Raw genomic sequence first — 26,075 nt, 5'->3', positions numbered from 1 at the left:
CTTTATTGATCCTTGCACATCGCCTTGTAGACACTTCATGCAACCTGTTCTGCTAATTTTCCAATTCCTCTTCTGAATCTGAAGTGTAGGAACTATCTTGCTCCCAAGTCATTTTTCCATCTACAGTAACTTTAATCCATTCTTCTTCTTTTGTTGTTATCTAATAAATTTTGTCGATGTCTTCCGTGTTGTACTCTTCTCTAACAGGTTCAGTATATCTCGCTCCCTCTGATGGATCTAATTTCACAACAACTCTCATATTATTGCTCTTAAATATCATTTTCCTTTTATTCAAGTTAATTTTATCCATGTTATCAAATTCCCAATCCAATCCAAACAACGCGGGGTAGGGATTACTGTCATCCACAATCTCAATCACTTCAAAGTCAATGGCAGCGCGCACTCCATCAATGTTTACTATGATATCTAAAAATCTTTCTAGAGGGATGATATTTTGTTGATTGCCTATCTTTAGCTGGAGAGTTGATCATTGTAGCTTCGTCTTACCCATCAATTCCCAAGTTTTTTTCGGCAAGACATTGGCATCATATCCTAGATCCAAGACAACATGATCCATGTCATATTTCCTAATCTGTGTTGTAAGCCTCATTTCCTTTCCATTCTACTTCTTGTGTCTATTCAGATTATTCACTGCGTGCATCTCACTCTTCGGTAACCCTTTAGGAGCATAAGAGTTTATCAATTCCTGCAATCCCTCTACGACCTTATGATTTCTTAATAACTTCATTCAAGAATGTAGAAAAGACTTCAAAATATTCAGATCCACATCTTGTGTCAGTACTATCTCGTAGTTATCCTTCTATGTCGGCTGCGTGATAGAGGTCAAGGCTCCATCATCCATAAAGCCTCACCTTGCCTCCATGAATACTTGCTTTTCCTTCAGGATATCAAATGTAGGAGATTTTTCAATAGTTTTCCTTACCCATGTATCTTTAGCTTCCTTTTTCCCATTGGCTTTATCATTTCCAGTCGCATCTCTACTTCTTGTTATAATGTCGATGCGCGGTTAATCCTCCCTTGGCTCAGCTGTCATCATTTGGATATTTGTTGCAGCCTACTGGTTTCTTTTCTCTTGCATCTTCGGAATAAGGACGAGGCATTCTTCTATAACATGATCAAAAGACTTACAGTAATTGCAGGTTGTTCTAGGGTTCTGAAAGTATCTTGTGAAGTTTTTGGTCTGTCCACATTTATAATAGATAATTTGGCCACATCTTCTACCAGCTCCTCATCCTCGTCCTCATCCTCATCCTTAAAATCCTCCTCGAACAACGTGCTAGCCTGAATCCTTATGTGTATGTCCCTCGACTTGCAATCTATAAGTATCAACAATGCGCTCCATCATCAAGTCATAACTTCGGAAATTTTTCTCATCATGGCCTACTGATCTACAGAAGTTGCAAAATAGTTTCTTCAGGGTCTGTACATACTTCTGTAATAGGTAGCAATCTTTAGAGTGATGTTGTCCTCTTGTTCTACAAATATCGCACCGTAGACCTGGGTTTACTGGATTAGGTGCTCCACTTGCCAAATAATATTTGAACACAAGGCATTGTAACTTATAATGACCCTCTACTTTGCATTTTGTACACCATACTTCTGATTTGGTCTCTTTACCTTTCTTGAGGTCCTGCAATTCCAAGGTCAGATTGGCTAGCTGAATTTGTATCTGTTGTACTCCTGCATGAGTATCCTCAATCGGCGAAGCTTCCAACTTCATCGTAATCTCTAATGCTTCCACTACAACAAAACCAACGATTAGCGTCCCTTTTTACTTCTTTTTTTGCATCTAGAGCCCATTTTTGGTGCTATTTGCATCCATTTATCAAATATGGTGCAAAACTTGACACAAAATTTGCATCAAGTTTTGCACCAAATCTTACACCAAGTTTAGCACCAGGTATTGCAATAGGTTTTGCACCACGTTTTGCACCAAATTTTATGCCAAGTTTTGTGTCATCCTTTACACCAGGTTTTGTTCCAGGTTTTGCATCAAGTTTGGCACCTAATTTTGTTTGACATACTTTTACATCCTCATTTGCATCCACTTTTTGCACCTACACTTGCATCAACTTTTGCATCGACTTTCGCATCCTTTTTTGCATCCTTTTTTAAATCATTTTTTGCATCCATTTTTTCATCCATTTGTGCATCCCTTTTGCGCCAAGTTTTACATCGTGTTTTGTGTCTAGTTTTGCATAAAATTTTGCATCTACTTTTGTTGCATCCACTTTGCCCTCTTGTTTGGCATCCATATTTACATCCTCTTTTGCATCTATTATTGTACCAACTATTGCATCTAATATTTTTGTGCCACAATTAGCGCCTAGTTTGGCACCTCCTTTTGCACCCACTTTTGATTATAATTTTGCATCCACGTTTGCATCCTCATTTGCGTCTAGGTTTTCATCAACTACTACATCTATTTTTGCATCCCTTTTTGTATCCAATTTTGGACCGGGATTTGCATCGGGTTTTGTGTGTCGTTTTGCATCTACTTTTGCATCGACTTCTATTGCATCCACTTTTGCACACAATTTTTCATCCACTGTTGCACCCATTTTAAATTTCACTTTTTGCATCCCTTTTTACATCTTCATTTGCATCATACTTTGATTCTTTTTTTGCATCTATCATTACATCCACTTTTGTTATGCCACAATTTGCACCATGTTTTGCACTCACTGTTGTATCCACGTTTGCTTCCAATTTTGCATCCATGTTCACATCCTCTTTTGCATCAAATATTGCATCTATTTTTGCATCCACTTTTATGTTAGGTTTATGCATTGGGTTTTGCATCTCGTTTTGTATCTACTTTTGCGTCTACTTACATTATATCCATTTTTTGCATCCAATTTTGTTTTGCCTGTTGCATCAATGTTTGCTTCCAATTTTACATCCATTTTTGCATCTTATTTTGCATATTTTTTGTCTATTGTTACATCCACTTTTGTTGCACCATATCTTGCGCCTACCATTGCAACCACATTTGCTTCCACGTTTGCATCCCCTATTGCATCCACTTTTGTTTCATCCATTTTTGCATATACTTTTGTTTCCGTTGTTGCATCCACATTTGTTTCACCACAAATTGTGCCAAGTTTTACACCTACCATTGGACCCATGTTTGCTTCCACTTTTGCCTTCATGTTTGCATCCAAGTTTGCATTGACAACTGCATCTACTTTTGCATCCACTTTTGTGTCAGGTTTTTCATGTTGTTGTGCATCTACTTATGTTGTATCCACTTTTCATCCAATTTTATTTCTATTGTTGCCCCCATTCTATGTTCGCTTTTGCATCCCTTTTCCAACACTCATCATATTTTCTGCATTGATGATATTCCTTATGGCGTTGACAATTATGAACAATTGATGACAATGTCAATAATATTGACAATGATGAAAATGAAGATGATGGCGATGACATGAATTGTGATTATGATGATAAAGACAATAGTGGTTACAATGACAATGATTATGATGGCAATGATTATGATGATGACGATGCTAATGACGTTGGCGAATCTTCCCAATTTTAGATGTTGTCATTGTCATAATCATAAGCATTATCTTTGGTGTCATGATCATCATTTTCATCTAGGTCATCATCAAAAACAATAATGGCATGAATGATGATGATGCATGATTACAACAATGTCGATAGAAATTACATTAATGACGATGATGGGGATGATAAAAATGACAATGACGATGATAATGGTGGTGATGATGATCATAATCGATCATCTGTCAAAAATAGAGTTGTTATTTCTCTTACGTATATCAATGTGTCCTAAACAACCCTTTTCTAGCACTGATCACATTTTTTGGGTTGATGATATTTCTTACAACATCTACAATTATGAACAATTGCAAGCAATGTCCATAATGATGATGATGATGGCATGAATGGTGATTATGATGATAATGTAATGATAGCAATAACAATGACAAGGATGATGGTGATGATGATGACAATGATTATGATAATGAGAATGACCTTACAATCTTATGGATTCGTGAACAATTACTAGTTTCAATACCATCTTCTGGATACGTATTACTATCATACTTTTTAAATTTTATGTCTCTCTTGAGGTATCTTACTATAATGGTGTTGTCAACACTAGAAAGATATCTTGTTGTAATGGTGGTTCTAATGTTAGCACTAGCAAAGTTTAGAAGGGAGGATGCTACTACAAGAGGAATTCCTTCTAAGTGACTATGGCATTGAAAATGAGGCTTTATGGGCTGCTTGTTAACACATGTTCTCATGCTCATATAAAATTAATGTGAAAAGTTGCTTTAATTGGTTCCCATGCATAATTGATATTGATAATGGGGTGGTATAAAATTGTAATGGGCATATCCGTTAGTTAGTTATGATGGGTCAACAACATTGAAACCATCCAAGTGACATTTCACCTTGGAACAATCGTCGCTCGTGCGAAAACACGAAGTTTATATAAATGAAAGTTGTGATTGTAGTGGAATTAAAACCATCGAGAAATATCAAAGAAGACGCTGCCTACCAGTTTTGAAAGACAACCAAGGCATTGAACAACTATTTGCGTTAGGATGTAGTGAGGGAATCGAAGGAAATTTGGCAGCCCTAAGTTGCCATTACTATTGCCAATCACACATTCAATAGTAACCATAAAAGGTAGCCACATATAAACAGAACCTCGAGGTGTTGACAGTCAGAATCTATTGTAATAACTTTGACATATATATAGTTTTGTGTTTAGATGAGAATGAAGTGGGCTTCATCCAGGGTTCGGCTCAATCCTCGTCCATTCCATGCAGTGGTGTTTAATTCGCCAAGCAAGAGAATATTACGTGAGTGTTCAGAGTTAAACCAACAGAAATCAAGGACGTGTGATTGTCAAATTATTGCTCCTCCCTTATGATTGAGCGCTTGATGCGATGGTCATTATCCTTGGGTGATACTTTTATTCCCCATTTTCTATTGAAAAAGTAGCGTTTTTCTGTTCGATTATGATAGGATTGGATGAACGCCAGTTTGGGTGGATGTAGACCCATGTTTTTTTGTGGTGATCTTCAAATGTCTTGAGGATAAGAAAAAAATCCTTGACCAAGGTCCATGGTTTTGGGGATGAGTTGGTCTTCTAGTGAAGCCATGGTTTCCCAACTTCAATCCTCTCACTATGTTGCCGATGACTACTCTAGTATGGGTAAGATTCCCAGTTTTCCCATTCACTTTACCCATCAAGATCTCTTAGAAAAAGTGGGAAATTTTATTGGAAGATTCGTCAAAGTAGACAGGGAAAGACTTTTGAAAGGCATTTTCACCTATGTTTGCATATGTGTTTAGGTAGATCCCAATGAAGTTTTGCGAGATAAAATTGAGCTCAAGTGGATGGGAATTGTGTATTCCCAACCCCTGGACTATGAAAATACAACTTTTCGATATAGGAATTACCAACAAGATAGACACCTTCAAACTGTCTGTCCCTTTCCAATAGGGGCTTCCTCCTTACAGTCATCTAAGAACTCTAGCTGCAGTTGGAGGGATCTTAAGGAAAGAGAGGGATCCAAAATGTAACACCCCTCCCTTGTGTGTCAAACTTTGCAAACCTAAGCTGAGAAAAGTTAGGTATGATGTGTAATATAAAAAGTAAATACATTATTAATAAATTAATCACTTGGAAAAGTGAGACACCAAGAGATGAGATTCTTGCCAAATCACATTGGTGAATGGGAAAGGATAATCCTTTCATGGTAAAGCTTCTCGATTTAATTCTAGATAAGTTGGATGGATTGGAGATAAATATCCATTGAGAAAAACATAAAAGTTGTGCGGGAGAGAAAGGCAATCTTCTATGAGGAAAATCCTCATGGGAGAGAAAGGTGAGCTTTTATGAGATAAGCCTACGCAAATGGATAAAGAGATCCATAAAAGCGAGACACCGCTAATGGAAACCATATCCTTCCATATGCTAAGGTCAATGGTGAAGTGGGTCTAATCTCTTGCTATGGAACTTCATGCATGGACAAGGAATCAATATCTACCTACTATGCCAAGGGGAATATTAGAAGGGTACTAAATAGGACTAAAGACTATTGGCTATTGGAATGGCTAAGTTATACTAGATCTAGATCTTTATCTCGGTAGAGAAGAGAGTAAAGAAGTGAAACGTAGAGATGTGAGTATCATATGTCTAGACGAGTATAATATGTATAGAGCTCGAAGAGAATGAAATTCTCTGAGAGCTAGCCATGGCTCAAAGAGCCTCTTTTTAGCTGTTGAATTTAATGTCGATTGCTTTCTCCTTTCCCTTATTTCCTCTCTCTTATTCTTTTTTCTTTTCTCCTTTCTCTTATTCCCCTGTCCTTTCCCCCCTCTCCCTACCCGTACCCCACCCTCGCCCGGACGGCCCTCAAGCGTGCCTTCCCCTATCCTCGCCCTATGATCGCTTACCGCTTATCTTTTTTCTTGAACTCGTACCTTTGATGGCTCCTCCGGAGAGCGTTCCGTTCTCCTGCGGTGCCGCCCCTTACCTCTTTCAGAGTAAGATAGACTTCTTTCTTCAAACAAGTAACAGTTGTTCGAAAAAAAAAGAACAACCAACAACACCCAAAGTACTCATACCGACTTTCTCTCCTACCGAACCGAAGCAAAGCGTAGGTAACCGACTTTCTTTCTCTCGATACGGCAACCGAAGCGAAGCGTAGGTAACCGACTTTCTTTCTCTCCTACCGAAGGTAACTACCAAAGGTAGGCATTCATCTACCGAAGGGAGGACGACAGGTAACTGACTTTCTTTCTCTCGATACGACAACACAACTACCAAAGTTAGGCATTCTTTCCGACATCTTTCCAACTCTTGCTCTTACCTCTCTTTCCAAAGGAAGGAAGGGGGGTGTGGGGGGAAGGAAGGATCAGCTTCCTTCCCACCGCCAATGAAGGAAGGGGGTTGTAAGGAAAATATTATTAGTGCCAGATGAAAATTTATGTTAGGGATGCTTTCACATAGTTAGTTTTGTAATTATTATAAACATCACATACATAACAACCACAAATAAAAAAAGTATGTAATATATAAGAACAAAACTAATGAAGTTGTTAGTACTAAAATGAGGCATATACTATCACATGTAATCTTAGATATACTTAGTGTGAAACACCATGACATCAATGTCTGAGCAATTTGTAAATGTGCAACAAGGGCTCAATAGGGGGCTAATATTTATTTGATAGTCACGTTCTTGGCTTTGTTGCTTCATTTGAAGGAAGGAGGACACTATTGAATTATTTCAATTACATGGTTCACACCTTCCAAGTATTAGTTAACTTGCCTAAAAAGGTTCCTAACACAAGTGATCAATGCAAATATCACCCATAGGCTACTTTTGTTCACAAAACTTAACTCTCCCACTTTATTTTTGTAAAGACCCACTAATTCAAGTGTAGCCATGGTAGTTGATGCACAACCTCATGTGCACCAAAAAACATCCCATAACCAACCTCCTCGAACCAAGCTTACCCTTCCACTCCTAACACCAAAATGTGCAACACTTATCATAGGGTCCAAGGGGTATTGTCCTTGGTGGCCTCTCATCACTATTGATAACTAGGGTTGAAATGTCACACCCCATGCTTGTGAAACATCTACATCATTTGGCACATTGAATTCCATCCATGCGCACCAAGTTCTAATATGCATGCATGCTTATCCTATATCTGCTTATATTTAGGAATGCCAACCATGACATAACCATTACAATATCTTTCTTCTTATTCTTCTTCTTCTTATTACTATAGAAAAAAAGGACCCTTTTGTTATTCACGAGGAAGAAAAAAAGCACAAACATTGACAAAAAGATTGTAACTTCTGTCATTACAATGGGTTGCCAGAAGACAAGGCATCACGACCCAGAAGAAGAGAAAAAGAAGTTGTTGTAAAACCAGGGTTTTACAATTTTTTTTTCTTCTGCAAATTATAAGACTGACTAGAAATGACAATAGCATGCAACCAAAAATTGTAGAAAGTGTATTATACAACCACGAAGAGGGCCCTACTATGAGAAAAACGAAGACAGTGACTAGAAATGACATTAGCCTGTAACAAAAAATTCCCGAAAGTGTATTATACAACCATGAAGAGGCCCCTGTCAAGAGAAAAAGAAAGACATTGTATTTGAGGCTAATTGAAAGCTGAATGTAGACTCACTTGAAATTTATAGTAAGCTAGTTGATAACTAATTGAAAATTTGAATTAAAGCTGATCCATATTAGTATATGGGCATCGAATGAGAACTTTGAACTGGGTTGCCAACTAATTCATCATAATATATGTAACCTGTCTCCAGACAAATAATTCTTTTTTAGAGAGAATCTACAGCTGTATTTAGCTCCCTATGGATGTGATGGAAATTCATTTCCTAGAAGTGGTTCTTTAACTCCACAATTTTGCTTTTCCAGGAGGATAAACTTATAACTTCCAACTATGCTTTACTGTCATTTTTTTTTGGCTCCATTACAATATTTGTATGTCAACAACATGGCACACTACAACCAAGAAGATGAACAATTACATCATTAAGAGTTACAAAACCATCTTGCCATCGAATAACCAACATTAATTAAACAACCATTTAACAACATAATAGTAATTACACTATATATATATATATATATATATATATATATATATATATATATATATATATATATATATAGATCACATTACACGTATAAATACCGCATTTCAATAGAAGTTAGATGAATTGCGCTAGTCCCAAAGTTTTGCTTTGACTTGAAATTAAACTCTTCTTCACTTTGTGATTTTTGTGTTATCCACTAGCATAGACCCATCTTAAATATAGATATAATATGAGCGGAGAGGGATCCAATTTCTTCATTGGCAATTATTTTTTATGAGCAAACATTATTTAAATGTTTTGTATTTTTTTTTTTTTAATTTATTTTGGCCGACACTAGCAAAATTTCAACTTTGATGATGGACAAACATCGCTGTAACCATACTAGGCTGTAGAGTGAGCTTGGCATATTCATATTATTTTCATCCTCAACATTGAGGATTGTGTAAAGCTCAGTGGAAGATGCCCCTTGGAATGATGGACAAACATGGCCGTAACCATACTAGGCTGTAGAGTGAGCTTGGCATATTCATATTATTTTCATCCTCAACATCGAGGATTGTGTAAAGCTCAGTGGAAGATGCCCCTTAGAATAGTTTTGATGCCCCCAAAATGACTTCCATTCTCAACCCCTCCCCATGACATTTGAACTTAAGACCTCGTAACAACTAAACCCCATACAAACCAACTACCCTACAACTTATCATGGATCAACCACAACAATACTTATTATAATAATTTAAAACCAATATTTCTAATTACTTTTCCATATTTATCTCATTTACAAACCCCTCAACCCCATCCCATTATTATTACAATAAACACAATAATATATCACCGAGGAAAGAGTTCAAAATTGCGAAAACAAAAAACGCACAACAACCTCTAGTCCCAACATGACAACATGAATGAAGTAGGCCTCTCATGTTGGAGATGATTTAGGGGTTATTCCATGGCCTTCTCTCCCTTTGAAACCCCCCAACCATCCCTGTAATAATTTATTATATTATCTTTAACGATGCTACTTTTACTCTCAATCTTTAACAGCTACCGGCCTTCTCTCCGTCGACCTCTTTGCCCTTTGCCTTCGAAGCATTTTTGCACAGTTAAATCCTTTGTCCAAAATCCTCGGGGTTTCGCATTCGTGTCTGATATTGGGCGAGTTTCTGGCATATTTTGGATCCATCGATTTCATTCGAGCCCTCCCTTTGTGCACTATCTGGTATTGGGATGGCTGGAACTCAGGAGGATCCTGTTCTTACACGGGCAGTAGATGACAATTCGAGAGAGAACGAGGATGATGCTGGAAAGGAAGAGGACACTGGAGCTCAGGTTGCACCCATTGTTAAGCTTGAGGAGGTTACTGTCACCACGGGCGAAGAAGAGGAGGATGTCCTTCTTGACATGTAAATTTCTTAATCCATGGCTATTTCATGATTTTGTTTTCTCAGTTGAAAGTTGTTTTCATGGCCTCTTCGGTGGCCCTTTTCCTGTGCACATAAATGGGACCTTGACTATAAGGAAGATGCATTTGGGCAGTTATTTACTTCTAATTTTTATCCTTTTTAGTAAGATCTGTTTTTATCGGGTTCTCAATGTTTTGTTCGCCTGTTGATGATGATCGGATTTGTCATTTCAACGGGGTGCTGAAGAAACTCTATGGTAGATGCATTTAGCGGGCTATGGTTTGTTTTATCGGGTAATTAGGGTTTTGCTTTTCTGTGTATTTTGTGAGTTTCTTGTTGTTTTGATGTCCCATTGATATTTTGATCAGCATTTTTTGATCTCATTATGGTCTGTAATAATTGTTTTCCTATGTTGATAGGCTGTCGATGAAGATTTTTTCAGGGATGCATTTGATGGTTTATTTGTTATCATTGGGGGTTTTGTATTTTGACGAGTCTTTTTATATTTTGTTGAACTATAGGCCATCCTTTTTTCAATGTCTTTGAAGAATCTATGATGGTTTCTCTGTTATTCTGGTTTAGTGGGGGGTGTGATGGTCATTTGTTATTGTTAAGCATACGGGGTTTCGTATTTTTTGGTTTTTGGATTAGCCATTGAATACTGAATTGGGCCTATTTGATAATCTGTCTTTTGGTTATTGGCATTAGGGTGATTTGTCTTTTTATGTTGTGAGGTGGTATGATTCAGGCATATGTCTGTTTTGGTCTTCTGTCAACTGTTTTCGTTGACTTTCTATGATGTTTTGAACAGGCTGTTGATCATTTCTGTACTTTATGGGGATGTATGGGATGAGCATTCTTTTGTTATTAAATAGTTGATGATTTGTATTCTTACATGTTTTATGTTATTATTGAGCTTTTTTGTGGGATCCTTTTCGGTAATGTTAAGGAATATCTCCTGTGTTTTTAATAGGTCGTTGGTAATTTATCTTTGAATGCATTTGATATGGTGGGATATTGCGGACGTTACTTCTAATGGATGCCATGGGCTCTTAAAATGATCCTAATGCAGTTTCATTGTTTATTAATATTCCCATTCTTTTTTATATGTTTGACCCTGCAGGAAGGCGAAGCTGTACAGCTTTGACAAGGATGGGAATCAATGGAAGGAGCGTGGTGTAGGAACAGTAAAGTTTCTTAAGCACAAGGATACTACAAAGGTTCGGCTGGTCATGAGGCAATCCAAGACATTGAAAATATGTGCAAACCATTTAAGTATGTAAATTTGTTTGTTTGTTTTTTTTTTGTGTAATTTCCCCCCTGAGATTGTAATAGCTTATCTTACGTCCAAGTTTTAAGAGGCTTTCTGTGCCGAGAATTTATGTTGATCCTTATTATCTGGATTATATTGTTTTTTTTTTTTTTTTTTTGCCTTGCAGTTCATTCCCCAATGTCACTTCAGGAGCACGCAGGTAGTGATAAAACTTGGGTCTGGCATGCAACTGATTTCTCAGATGGGGAACTGAAGGAAGAACTCTTCTGCATTCGTCTTGGCTCTGGAGACAGTGAGCACTGTTCTTAGACTCTTCTAATCCTTGTTATGATATTTTCTTTCTGTCTTGTATTTTTCTTTGATAAAATCAATGTTTGAGTACCTATATTCTTGGATCATTTCATTGAAGGGTTGATTTTGCATATGTTCTTAGGATGCTTTTGTGCAGATTATAGTGGGTTGGTAAGGGATCCCCCTCCCCAAACACCCTATCAGCATAGTTAAGACTTGAGTTTAGGGTGGCTTTAATTATCTCTGGTAATAGCAAATGATACGGAGGATTGTGCATAACCCACCCCCTTTTTGATTCCAATAAGCAGAGGTGGTCACTATGGTAATCCGATTTCAATTTGTAGTTAGAAAATGGGGTCACAACTTTCCATATTTTTTGTTTTGTTTTGTCTTTTTACATCAAACAATAGTATATTTATTAGAACCATAGTCAACTAAACAAACAGGAAACAATTTATTTGACAGGTGGAAGAAGTGATAGGCTTAGAGCAATTGAATTGTAGGCCATGCTTCTTGACAAATTGATGAACAGATGTCTCCTTACTTGAGATTTAGGTTGGCACCATGGCACCTAAGTCACAGGACACGTCCAAAAGGGTCCCGTGTCCCGTATTTTACGTATTGGACACGAAAACGGCCCTAATACGTGTCGAATACGTTTTTTAACGTGTCCTGGAAATTGAATACGTATTCTATGGTTTTCTTCGTGTCCCTGAATTTCGAAAACGCGTATTTCGTTTGTTGAAAACGTAGCCCTAACGTATTTCGTCTGGTTGAATACGTATGCTGCAAAAAGTGTAATTTAAAGGCCGCGCGATGGATTTTTGCGGGTTATTTAAGGGCACTCGTTCCTTTACTGAAAATCGTGTATCTGTGGCTCTACATGCACAGGAATAGTAGTAGCAGCTAACTCATCCAGCTAGATAAGGGTTACGGGCTGCCCAGAATTGTTAGCAACCTCCAGCACTGAGATTCGTTCCACACAGCACACAAGAAACACTAAACTCAGTCCCTTTTAAGGATACGCTCAGCCATCTGCACAGCAATGGATGTGGCCCCACTACAAAAGTAAACTCAACCTAATAAGCACCATACCGAAGCATATTTCCTTCTTGATCAAATGCATTCATCCCCATCCTGGATCAAGCATCTTAGGCCTGAATGTTTGAATTACAAAGGTGATGAATTTGTAATGATGATGGGTGCCTAAAAGAACCACAAAAATTGCCATGCATACAACTGCCAGTGAATTCTGCTAGCTTTACTGGGTCCTTTAGGCACCTAGAAATACTAATGTTCTGATATTTTCCCATGATAAAACCACCATATGGGTCCATCAGCATTTCCTGGTTCAAGCAAGGTTTCTCCATGTATTTGGTTTTGACTGACAACTACGTTAGAATACAAACATCATTAGGGAGACATAGATTCCTATAATATGAGAGTTATGTCTTAACAATGATGCTTTAAAAGATCTGAGAGGATCTTGATGCTGCTCGTAAACTCACAAGCCATGAATAATATGCACAATAGTGACTACATCCTGAGCAATTACATGATTTTTTCACCTTAGATTTTGTCGAAAGGTGAAAGAAACAAATGGCTTTTACAAAGAGGCATAATTTTTTATATAAATTTTCCCATGGAAACCAACATTAGAAGGCATCACATTTACCAACCAAAAGAAGGCATACCTTTAACTGCTAGGATAACAATATTGAGTAACAGCAGTTCTTAAATATAGCATTAGGATGACATATCTGCATCAAAGGTCTGTCCCAAACAATGCTATCACTCTTAACATCACTAACTTCCATGTAACAAATTTGTTCTGAAGTTTTAGAACATTAAAAATTTTGTAGAGATTTAATCATAACGTGTTTATGTGCACAGAGTTTGACCCTATCAGATTCACTGCTTGTTCGATACAGAAAAGCTGGTAAGATTACTAGTGGCTTCTTACATTAGTTGGTGGAACCACCAATAGCACATTACATTTGACAATCTGTGTATTTGACTTTCAGTGTCAAAATTAGGGATTTAAACATCACATTCTAGATCCACTTGTGATTTCATTTTCAAATAGCTCCCTGAACCTGATGGACAACATAATGTTTGCCTTGAATCTGTTTAAACTACATCAACTTAAACATTTACTACATTTACATGCTTATCTAAAAAAACATAGTAGTAACTTGCATGGGTGGAACTTAGAAGTTAGAACGGTCTATTAGAGAAACTGAAATTCGTCTAAACAAATGGACCTTTCAATTAAGTATTTAAAGTACTTTAATATACCATTGAATATGGAATGTCTTTGCTCACCTGAATTGCCATTGCAAATATTGTACCTATAATCGGGATTTTTTTTATCTTTCATGGAGTAGAAAGCTATTATAGGACAAATTTAATTGTATTGTCGCAGACCAGCCTCCCCACACCCTGCAACACAACTCTATATATGTCTAGATTCAACCTCTCAATAACCAGAACCTGGCCCAGAGCAGATGATATCAGCTCTCACACCCAGGCAGAGGTATCACGGCCTGTTTGTTTTCAAGGCAGCCTCCAAATCTGTAATATGTCCCTCGCACCAAAGAGAAAACTCAAACTTGGACCCTTTAATAATATTTTAATTTGATTAGATAAGCTGCAACCTGCAATTTAATATGGATAAAAAACTATATTTCGGTATCTATATATATATATATATATATATATATATATATATATATATATATATATATATATATATATATATATATATATATATATATATATATATATATATATATATATATATATATATATATATATATATATATATATATATATATATATATATATATATATATATATATATATATATATATATATATATATATATATATATATATATATATATATTAAATATATATAAAACGTGTCCCCCGTGTCCTGTTTCTGGGTCGCTGCGTTTCGTATTGAATACTCGTATTTACGTGTCCTCCGTGTCTCGTGTCCTCGTGTCATGTGACTTAGCATGGCACCATCCTGTCCATCATTATACACTAATCTTGTCATTATCTTCTTCACTATGAATGACTGGCCTGTTCCCTGCAAATAGATCTGGGCATAGAAGAGCCAATCCAAGAACAGTAATCTCTAGCACAAGACAATATTAATTATCTAAATACCTAATCCTGAAGCTTGAGTTTGATTTTTCTCTACTGGTTCTGAATCTCTGATTGAGAATCTCCCACTCGTCATTATCAAACCTTCTCCTTCATCATTGGCATCAGCTGCACTGCTGAGGTACTTTGGTTGGTTGTCATTGGACTTGAGAGCTTGAAGTTTCAAATGATTATAGTAACAGACAGCCAGAAAAGCCAGTCCACACCCACTCAAGTTTATGACTGTAACCTTTTCATTTATTACAGACAAAGATTATGTTATGAGCAGCCAGTCCTTGACAAGACCAGCAACATTCATAGTCAAGGCTGAAGTCTTTCCTATCAGAAGAAACACTGCAAGATTAAGAGCCAAGGCACAAGCAGAAATGTCATGTAATCCAAATCAAAGGAAGAGACCCTGATTATCAGAAATGGGTATTCTACTAAGGCCCAGGGGGTGCTGAGAAAAACAAGGCAACAAGGAGCAACAAAGATGTGATGGGATTCAACTTAATCCCTTTTGATGTTCGTGGAATTTGTATGAGAACCAATTGGGTAGTCTCACATGCAACTGCACTTAACTGGAGAATCACCTCCCATGCGTTCATCTTGGCCTCCCCATAAGCTGAAATAGTAACTCCAATGGATATGGCCAACATATTGGCCTCGGGCTCACCATTATAAGCTTCTTTCTTCAGGGAAACCACAATCAAATACACAACAATGGGAATTAGAGCTATCAGCATTTGAAATAATGATACTGAGAGGAAAACATAGGCAGAATTTGAAAACCAGAGACCCAAAGAATACACTTATCAATACTATGGGTTCAACGAGCTTGAAGACTCTTACAATAGCAACAACCAGTGTTGAGTAGAAGCCCATGTGAATCATGGTGGGACTGATCACACTAAAGTTGTCAAGCAATGGCAACTCCAATGGATATGGCTAACATATTGGCCATGGCCTCACCTTTATAAGATTATTTCTTCAGGGGAACTGCAATCGAATGCATATCAAATGGGCACAAGAGCTTTCAACATTTGAAATATCGATACTTTGAGAGACATGCACCAAGGGCTGCATCATTTAGGATTTGTACTCAGTTTAGGTGTCATATTCAAGGGGAAGTTGTTATGCTTTCCACCACTTCATAGATTGTTAGAGTGATGAAACAAAAGATGCTCCCTCTTGAGGCTAGATTATGTCATTCATATCAGCTGTGTTGTTGATGTCCTAGCTCAGCCAGGTCTTGCCAAAACTCTGTTGAGGTTCAAAATTTATTATAAACTGAAATGTCTTCACAAGAATTGACCTCATAAAATGCCATAATCACAAGATATGCCATACATGGCTGTGATTATGGCTCGCAAGACCCTTAGACTTTGAGCAATGAGGCTCGCAACATCACTTATGATTATGCACTCTACAATTCTGTGACCAGCTGAATGTCAAGCAATTGAACCGCGATTTAAATCCTATTTTGTCAGCAATAAGTACTATACTTTGTCTTTATTTAGTGTAGAGAACCAAACACTTATTCTGCTCATCTATAGAAGGGACAATGGTTGTTTGCCTATGAGGTATAAGGAAATCCTATCAGATGTCTTGTATTTTCGTATGGAATTGAATCATACTCCTGCACACTGTAACATTCATATATATCAACTTGTAGAGGCTTTAATAACACCTGGTATTCTGGTTAGTGATTTTATTGGACCTCATGTGCATATCCTGCATGCACAGGATGGACTATTCATATGTTACAGGGTATTATTCTTATTATTTAGGGTGCACATCTTCAGGTGCTCAAGAACGATTACTAGAACAGTCAGTTAATTCTGCAATTTAAAGGATGAAAAAGGAGGTTATAGGAGTCTAGTTTTGGTTCTCATCCACAATGTCACACTAGTCTGCCTGGGCATGGTTCTCATGGTTTAATAGTGACTTGAGGAGTCATAATACCACAGATCACTAAACACGAACAGCTAAGGTAGCCCAAGGACAATAGCCATCTTTACACATTAATTAACAGGTCTTACATTAATTATCCTAGGGGGTTTTAATACTTCCAAATGCTTAAAAAACAGTTAGCAGAGCATTCACATTACACATTCCAGCAATCTTTTCTATAAACCAACCAAATGCAGTCAGGAGAGCCCTCCTTTTAAACTATACAACCTTATTGTTAGTATGATCAACCTTATTTTAATATATAGTGTGACAAACCGTATGTGACAGGCGGGTGGAAAACTTTTCTCGCAATTGACTAAGCGACGTCCTGCGAGCTAGACTTGAGACGGAAACCCTCGTCAGAAGTATATGCTTGGCTCTTTTCCAAACAAATGAAGAGTCAATGAGGTTTTGTGTAATCACTTCTGGTATCGTATTGGGTTAACCCACCCCCTTTTTGATTCCAATAAGCAGAGGTGGTCACTATGGTAATCCGATTTCAATTTGTAGTTAGAAAATGGGGTCACAACTTTCCATATTTTTTGTTTTGTTTTGTCTATTTACATCAAACAATAGTATATTTATTAGAACCATAGTCAACTAAACAAACAGGAAACAATTTATTTGACAGGTGGAAGAAGTGATAGGCTTAGAGCAATTGAATTGTAGGCCATGCTTCTTGACAAATTAATGAACAGATGTCTCCTTACTTGAGATTTAGGTTGGCACCATGGCACCATCCTGTCCATCATTATACACTAATCTTGTCATTATCTTCTTCACTGTGAATGACTGGCCTGTTCCCTGCAAATAGCACCAATTCACTCTCTACCCATAGCTTGTAGTTGGGAACATCTACCTAGGACAATATCAAATTCACTCTCTACCCATAGCTATGGGTAGAGACCACATCGCTAGACAAAAGCAACAATTGTAATACAAATGTATGTGGTGTTTCTATTTGAGATAACAAAACACTAGAGAATCCCAAGAGTTTTCAATCAAGCCAACTCAAATCATTAGTAGGAGATTCATCCTCCAAGACCCAATGAAAGACTAGATCAACCTTATCAAATAAAATGGGATGTAGATCCTTTGCCTGCAATTGTTTTGTGAGCATCCAAATGTTGTAGTTGATGAAGACCAACTTCCCCAGTTGCTCATGCTCCAACATACTGCACTTTTTGCTCATATCCCTGTGCAAAACCCATTTTTTATAACAAACAACAAACCCCTTCAACGTCATTTGCATATAGGATTTTATATCAGCTGGGGAGAGAACTATGTTTTTGTCTTTTATAACAATCTCAAGATCACTCTCCATGAATTCAAAGAAAATATGTAAATTCTGTTTGTGTGGATATGCATCTATTAGTTGAATTATACTTGGATGCGAAAGCTCCTTCAATAATTTGATTTCTCTTAAAGCAGTTACATTAACACCTTCTTTGGCTTTACCCAGATGGATTTTCTTTACTGCCACAGTTTTGTTTGTCACAGTCTTTCAAAACAGTTTTAATCCAGAACTGGTTGTCTTTTTTTCTAGTTCTTGATATTTGTATGGGTTCCATAGGGTGGCAAGGCCTCTTGAGTCCCCTCTCGCACTGACTATTGCACCTTTGCTGCTGGCCCAACAAATTTGCTTGGCTTTTTCAAATTCTTTTGCATCCATCTTTGTTTCATGAAGGAATAAAATGCCTGCTTTCTCAGTCCTTATTATATCCTTTACTGCCAGGGTTTTGATGGTGTTCCCCAAACCTCTTATATTCGAAGAAATTATTTTCATTGAGAGGTGCGCAGAGATGCTTCCTTCTCCTTGTCCCTGTATTTCATTGATTCCTTTCTGGCATTCTGCTGGTTTTTTGTGTTGCTGTTCTAATGTTTTCCGCTTGCCTAATATTTTCTCAATGGCAGTGGCGTCATCTCTTTTCTCCTTGTGAGGTTTTCTTCCCATTTTTTTGAATCCATTTTCAACATGCTCAAGATGTTCCCCATCAGCCCAGGAATCTGATTTCTTCTACTTGCAGGAGGCATTGATGTTCCTATTAGGATGAGGAACAGGAGACCCTTCGTTGTTAAGAGGTTCAACTAGCGAGGTCTTCTCAATGAGAGATGAGTTAGCAGGGTCATGGGGTGAGGGGGCTGTGTTGTCCACTGAAGGTTTTTATTTTTTATTGGAGAGGAAGATATGACAGGAGAGGTGTAAAGACTAACTAAATCAGCAGGAGGGTCATCTGCTTCAGGGAAAACAGATTCTGTTGTTTGGTTACCATGTCAGGAAGGGTAGTGAAAGGTTCAAAAGGGTTAGAAGGAGTGGTAGTTACAACCTCTTTCCTGAACGAAGATCCAGCTTTGACATGCCTTGCACATGTTTTCTTAGGGACATGACATTCTCCCGAGGGACTTACAACAGAGGTTTTGGACTTGCAATCATTGGCAAAGCGACCATATTTGTGACAAAGCTTGCACTTGTAATGGATCTGTTGATAATCCAGAGTCTGCTCATGGATTCAGTCTCCATTTTTGAGGATTATTTTCTCTGGAAGAGCTTGTTCTAGATCAACTTCAACACAAATACAAGGACAAACATATTGTTTATGCTTCAGTTCAGAACTATCTAGAAACTTTCCAAGAGAGTTTCCTATGTAGATGGGGCTGTCAGTCTCCCAGCAAGGAAGAGGAAGACAAGGAAGTCAGACCCAGATAGGGTAAGGGTTGTGACTCGAATTTTTTCTGAAGGAAGCTCTGTGGTAGGAGCATTATCAGCTTTCTTTACAAATTTTGAGGAGAGGGAGTAACTGGTTTTGACTTTTTACCCCAACCACTAATTAAGGTGCTGAAAGCTGAGTCTGCTTGGAAACCTCCAGAACCCGATGATATTTCTTCTAACGTTGTTGGGTTATTCGATTGCGTATCTCGTACAAAGCGAGGAAGACAAGATTCGATTCTTTGAAGTGCGGGAGCAGTTGCAGAGCCCTTGGAGACAAAACTTGAAAAAATTGAAATAGAGGCCTGTGTAGATAGTTAATCATTGAAATTTCTTAGTTTTATTGGCCGATCAGATGATTTGGCAGTGGACTGGATCTGTTTTTCCTTGTATTGTTGGTGAGATTTGTATATCTGGGAGAAGTGGTTGCTGATTTGGTGATTCAAGAAGAAATTGATAGATTTCTGAGTGTTTTGCCACAGAGATTGGGTAGATTAATCAGAAATCCATATTCATGTGTTTCACTGTTGATTTTGTGTAGATTTATCAAAATCTGTGGGATTTTTTACTGTTTAAGAGCAGATTTTTGGAAATGTTTGTGTTTTGTTCTTGTTTGAGGGCAATTTTTTCACAAATCTATGTGATACGTGGTTGCCTACTGGTGTTGAGAGCCCATATACAATGGTTTGTCCTCAAGATTGTAGAGTGAGGGAGGGAGGAAAGTCTATTTTGAATTTTCAGCATTTTACTATGTTTCAGTGTCTATTTCTGCATTTATGACCTGTATCACTGGCCTTTTTACCCAACATCATGTTGTAAGGTAGCCATGGAATTTTTGGCAAATGCTACATGCATGTGTAAGCAACATATGTTTGTCATATTTGAGTAGAGGTGCTTGGTTGATATTGTCCTAGGTAGATGTTCCCAACTGCAAATAGCACCAATTCCATTTCCTGAGGCATCACATTCCAAAATAAAGGTTTTTGTGAATTTTGGCATAGCTAAGGCCAGTGCTTGGCACATTACCTCTTTAAGATATTCAAAGGACTTCATTGCTTCTGGAGTCCATGAAAATGCATCTTTCTTCAATAATGTTGTTACAAGTGCTTCTATTCTCCCATAATTCTTAACAAACCTGCAATAATACCCTGTCAACCCGAGAAATTCTCGAAAGCTTGAGTTTGATTTTTCTCTACTGATTCTGAATCTTTGATTAAGAATCTCCCACTCGTCATTATCAAACCTTCTCCTTCATCATTGACATCAGCTGCACTGCTGAGGTACTTTGGTTGGTTGTCATTGGACTTGAGAGCTTGAAGTTTCAAATGATTATAGTAACAGACAGCTAGAAAAGCCAGTCCACACCCACTCAAGTTTATGACTGTAACATTTTCATTTATTACAGACAAAGATTATGTTATGAGCAGCCAGTCCTTGACAAGACCAGCAACATTCATAGTCAAGGCTGAAGTCTTTCCTATCAGAAGAAACACTGCAAGATTAAGAGCCAAGGCACAAGCAGAAATGTCATGTAATCCAAATCAAAGGAAGAGACCCTGATTATCAGAAATGGGTATTCTACTAAGGCCCAGGGGGTGCTGAGAAAAACAAGGCAACAAGGAGCAAAAAAGATGTGATGGGATTCAACTTAATCCCTTTTGATGTTCGTGGAATTTGTATGAGAACCAATTGGGTAGTCTCACATGCAACTGCACTTAACTGGAGAATCACCTCCCATGCATTCATCTTGGCCTCCCCATAAGCTGAAATAGTAACTCCAATGGATATGGCCAACATATTGGCCTCGGGCTCACCTTTATAAGCTTCTTTCTTCAGGGAAACCACAATCAAATACACAGCAATGGGAATTAGATCTTTCAGCATTTGAAATAATGATACTGAGAGGAAAACATAGGCAGAATTTGAAAACCAGAGACCCAAAGAATACACTTATCAATACTATGGGTTCAATGAGCTTGAAGACTCTTACAATAGCAACAGCCAGTGTTGAGTAGAAGCCCATGTGAATCATGGTGGGACTGATCACACTAAAGTTGTCAAGCAATGGCAACTCCAATGGATATGGCTAACATATTGGCCATGGCCTCACCTTTATAAGATTCTTTCTTCAGGGGAACTGCAATCAAATGCATATCAAATGGGCACAAGAGCTTTCAACATTTGAAATATCGATACTTTGAGAGACATGCACCAAGGGCTGCATCATTTAGGATTTGTACTCAGTTTAGGTGTCATATTCAAGGGGAAGTTGTTATGCTTTCCACCACTTCATAGATTGTTAGAGTGATGAAACAAAAGAGGCTCCCTCTTGAGGCTAGATTATGTCATTCATATCAGCTGTGTTGTTGATGTCCTAGCTCAGCCAGGTCTTGCCAAAACTCTGTTGAGGTTCAAAATTTATTATAAACTGAAATGTCTTCACAAGAATTGACCTCATAAAATGCCATAATCACAAGATATGCCATACATGGCTATGATTATGGCTCGCAAGACCCTTAGACTTTGAGCAATGAGGCTCGCAACATCACTTATGATTATGCACTCTACAATTCTGTGACCAGCTGAATGTCAATCAATTGAACCGCGATTTAAATCCTATTTTGTCAGCAATAAGTACTATACTTTGTCTTTATTTAGTGTAGAGAACCAAGCACTTATTCTGCTCATCTATAGAAGGGAAAATGGTTGTTTGCCTATGAGGTATAAGGAAATCCTATCAGATGTTTTGTATTTTCGTATGGAATTGAATCATACTCCTGCACACTGTAACATTCATATATATCAACCTGTAGAGGCTTTAATAACACCTGGTATTCTGGTTAGTGATTTTATTGGACCTCATGTGCATATCCTACATGCACAGGATGGACTATTCATAAGTTACAGGGTATTATTCTTATTATTTAGGGTGCACATCTTCAGGTGCTCAAGAACGATTACTAGAACAGTCAGTTAATTCTGCAATTTAAAGGATGAAAAAGGAGGTTATAGGAGTCTAGTTTTGGTTCTCATCCACAATGTCACACTAGTCTGCCTGGGCATGGTTCTCATGGTTTAATAGTGACTTGAGGAGTCATAATACCACAGATCACTAAACACGAACAGCTAAGGTAGCCCAAGGACAATAGTCATCTTTACACATTAATTAACAGGTCTTACATTAATTATCCTAGGGGGTTTTAATACTTCCAAATGCTTAAAAAACAATTAGCAGAGCATTCATATTACACATTCCAGCAATCTTTTCTATAAACCAACCAAATGCAGTCAGGAGAGCCCTCCTTTTAAACTATACAACCTTATTTTTAGTATGATCAACCTTATTTTAATATATAGTGTGACAAACCGTATGTGACAGGCAGGTGGAAAACTTTTCTCGCAATTGACTAAGCGACGTCCTGCGAGCCAGACTTGAGACGGAAACCCTCGTCAGAAGTATATGCTTGGCTCTTTTCCAAACAAATGAAGAGTCAATGAGGTTTTGTGTAATCACTTCTGGTATCGTATTGGGTTATTGTTAGAAGCGATAATTGGATTCGGATTCTCATCGAGTGAGTTGTTCTGCTTTCTCAATTTGAGAGGGTTTGTTTGGAGGGAAAAATGAAAGAGGACATACAAGAATAGTGAGGGGAAAGATGCAGAGGAAGAGGATTGAGAACATCGCCAGTAGGCAGGCTACATTTTCCAAACGTAGGTGGATTGCTCAAGAAAGCTTACGAGCTCTCGGTGCTCTGCACTGCAGAAGTTGAACTTGTGATTTTCTCCCCAGCAGGAAAGCTCTATGAACTGTTTTTTAGTGCAAATCCTACTATTTTGATTCTAATAATCATGGCTATGCAAACCTCATGAGATTCTTACTAATAACCCCAGTGGTGCAAGCCCTAGTAAGCTCGATGTTGAAAAACTTAGTGTAAAACCTCCAAATCGTTGGTTTTGTTGTAGTGCTTATTGGAGAGTATATAAAAAATTTCACACCTTTTTATGAGATATGGGAGGAAAACATGTTAAAGATTTTTAATAAATATAAAATTTCCAAAATGATGCTAGTTACGTGTGATTCTTTTTTCATTGTTTGTGATTATGAAAAATGAAACTCAATGTTTTTTCATTAGTGCACACATATTTCATTATATAATTGCATATACAAAAATCATTCCAGAGCCGATAACAATAAAAGTGAAGAATTTATGGTCCAACGTTATATTTAAGGGAGATGTTTAAGGATGACGTTTGAATTTTGTTTTTCATTTTAAGACATTTGGAGCAAATATTAGGAAGGACTTTGAGAAAGGATTCTCCTTGATTTTCGAAAATGGAGTTGTTCCTTTCCAGCCATATGCCCCAAGTGACCATCAAAGGGAGAGCTCATATGCTTTTTGGATGTTTTCTTTATAGCCATTTTTTTACACATATCCATAGAGTCCCCATGCCATTGATGTGAATTACTTGTTCGGTTTTTTTTAACCAAAATTTTTAACCAAACAAGAAAAATTAAAAAAATGCCTCAAGATCAAAGACTGAAACAAAGACCTATTGACATACCTTTTAAAGTATGGAAAGAACTTGTAAAATCATATGAGAAGTTGGATGCACAAAGAAAAGCCGACAATGAGAGAATTCAGGTATTGAATTTTTCATTAAACATTATTTAGAATGTATTAATACTTATAAGTATCTTAGACATGTATTTGTGTGAAAATAAATTGAATTGGTTTATGTTTAAGGACAAGGCATCCAAGGCGAGGTTAACCAAGACAAAAGTCACTCATCGTAGTGGCCAGAAAGGTTTAAAAGCACTGATAACAACCTTTGTAAGTATATTAAACATGTGATATTTTTTTAATAAATTTTGTACTAGAAGAAAGTCATTGTTATCTAATTTCTCCCTCTTTACTGATTGATAGGAACTAAAATATGGAAGACCTCCAAATCATTTGGAAAAGGAGGTGCTGCAGAAAAAGAGATGGGTTGAATTTGTTGTTTGGATGGACTCTATGGTATGTAATCTTAGTTGGATTTCCAATATACTTTTAAACCATATTTTCATTTTATTTTTTAGTACTATTAGATATTATATCTTACCTCATTTTATGGTTAACATTGTATAACAAAAACATGCGTTGTGTTATGTAATTAATACTAACATGTAATATTGATTTTTTTTGTCAGAATGCTATAGGTAATGATTTCCAAGACGATGATCCAAATTATGTTCAACATATATCAGGAGATGATGAGGATGAGGATGATGGTGGTGAAGGAGGGGATGATGATGATAGTTGCGGTGTTGGTGATGATGTGGATCAGAGTAATGAGGATGGTCAAGATGATCATGAGGATGATCTTGGTGGTGGTAGCTAGGCATGCACATGCATTGTTTTTTATGAAGAAATTATTGTGTAGAATGACATTGCTATGTTTAGATGGGTGTTGTGAATTTACGCTATATCAATGAGACATTTTGATTTTGTAATCATACGATGAGTTTGATTTATGTATGTTGTTAATTTATCATAGAATAACGATATTCATGAAATATTTTGATTTGTTAATCATATTTGAATTTTACTTGTTTTGATTAAAAATAATACTGATTTTATTAGTATTATGTTGCTATTTTATACATGTTTTGAAAATTGTTAATGACACATTGCTATTTTTTTGGATGGATGTTGTCAATTTCTCTTAAATTTCTTTACAAATGATTTTGAATTGTGATATCTGCTTTAATGATATTTAGAAACTATCATATATTTCACTATGAATCTATAAAGGGGGTCATATATGTAAAGAAAAATATACTCTATATAAGAAGTCAAATGCGGATGTAACCATGGATGCAAAATTGAAAGTAAAATTGGATGTTAAACTAGGAATTAATACAAAATGCAAACAATTGACATACAAAGTGTTTTAAATTAGAAGTGAAAAATTGTGCAATAGTTGACACAAAGAAGGGAACAAAACATGGCATACAAAAGGATATCAAATTGGGCAAAAACAAGGACACATAAATGGGCACCAAATTAGATGCAAAAAAAGACAACAACTACATGTAAAATAAGATGCAAAGTTGAGCGTTAAAAAGAAGCAAAAAATGTTACAAATTAATATGCCAAATGATGATGCAAATAATGGTGTAAATTTGGGATGCAAACTTGGGTGCAAAAAAGGAAAAAAAAAAAGATGTAAGAAAAGACATAAAACAAGATGCAAAATGGGGCTGAAAAAAGGTGAAACCAAGGATGTCATATTGGATGTAAAAAATGATTCCTAATCACATGCAAATTTAGGCTCGAACTCAGACACAAACTTATATGCAAATGTGGACACAAAATGAGGCAAAAAAAGATGCAAATTTGGATGGTGAAAACGATGTAAAACTAGACACCAAAAAATGCAAAATTGGATGAAAAAGTCAGTGTAAATAATGGTGCAACATTCAACACAAGTAGACACAAAAAAATGGTGCAAAAAGGGGCATAAAATAGCTTAAAATTGGATGCAAAACTTGGTGCAAAAACAAATACAAAAGTAGACGTAAAAAATGGCTCTAAATTGAATGTACCATTAGACACAAAATAAGATGCAAAGGTGGACACAACACATGACTCAACATAA

At 36.9% G+C, this 26,075-nt stretch overlaps 1 long non-coding RNA gene and 1 pseudogene across 1 annotated transcript; both read left to right on the top strand.

The window, feature by feature from the left end:
* The first annotated feature begins 9,881 nt into the window (after nucleotides 1-9,881).
* LOC149253032 (ran-binding protein 1 homolog c pseudogene) lies at nucleotides 9,882-11,654 on the top strand (annotated as a pseudogene).
* LOC149253031 (uncharacterized) lies at nucleotides 9,931-24,931 on the top strand. The gene is made up of 4 exons (XR_016266108.1): nucleotides 9,931-10,057; nucleotides 24,179-24,265; nucleotides 24,359-24,451; nucleotides 24,624-24,931. It is a non-coding gene; the product is annotated as an uncharacterized LOC149253031 (long non-coding RNA).
* Nucleotides 24,932-26,075: the final 1,144 nt, after the last annotated feature.

This window comes from Pinus tabuliformis, chromosome 7, assembly GCF_031772625.1.
Source record: "Pinus tabuliformis cultivar Carrire ecotype Pingquan chromosome 7, CPIR1, whole genome shotgun sequence".
Classification (NCBI taxonomy): domain Eukaryota; kingdom Viridiplantae; phylum Streptophyta; class Pinopsida; order Pinales; family Pinaceae; genus Pinus; species Pinus tabuliformis.
This window is presented reverse-complemented; position numbering and strand designations above follow the sequence as displayed.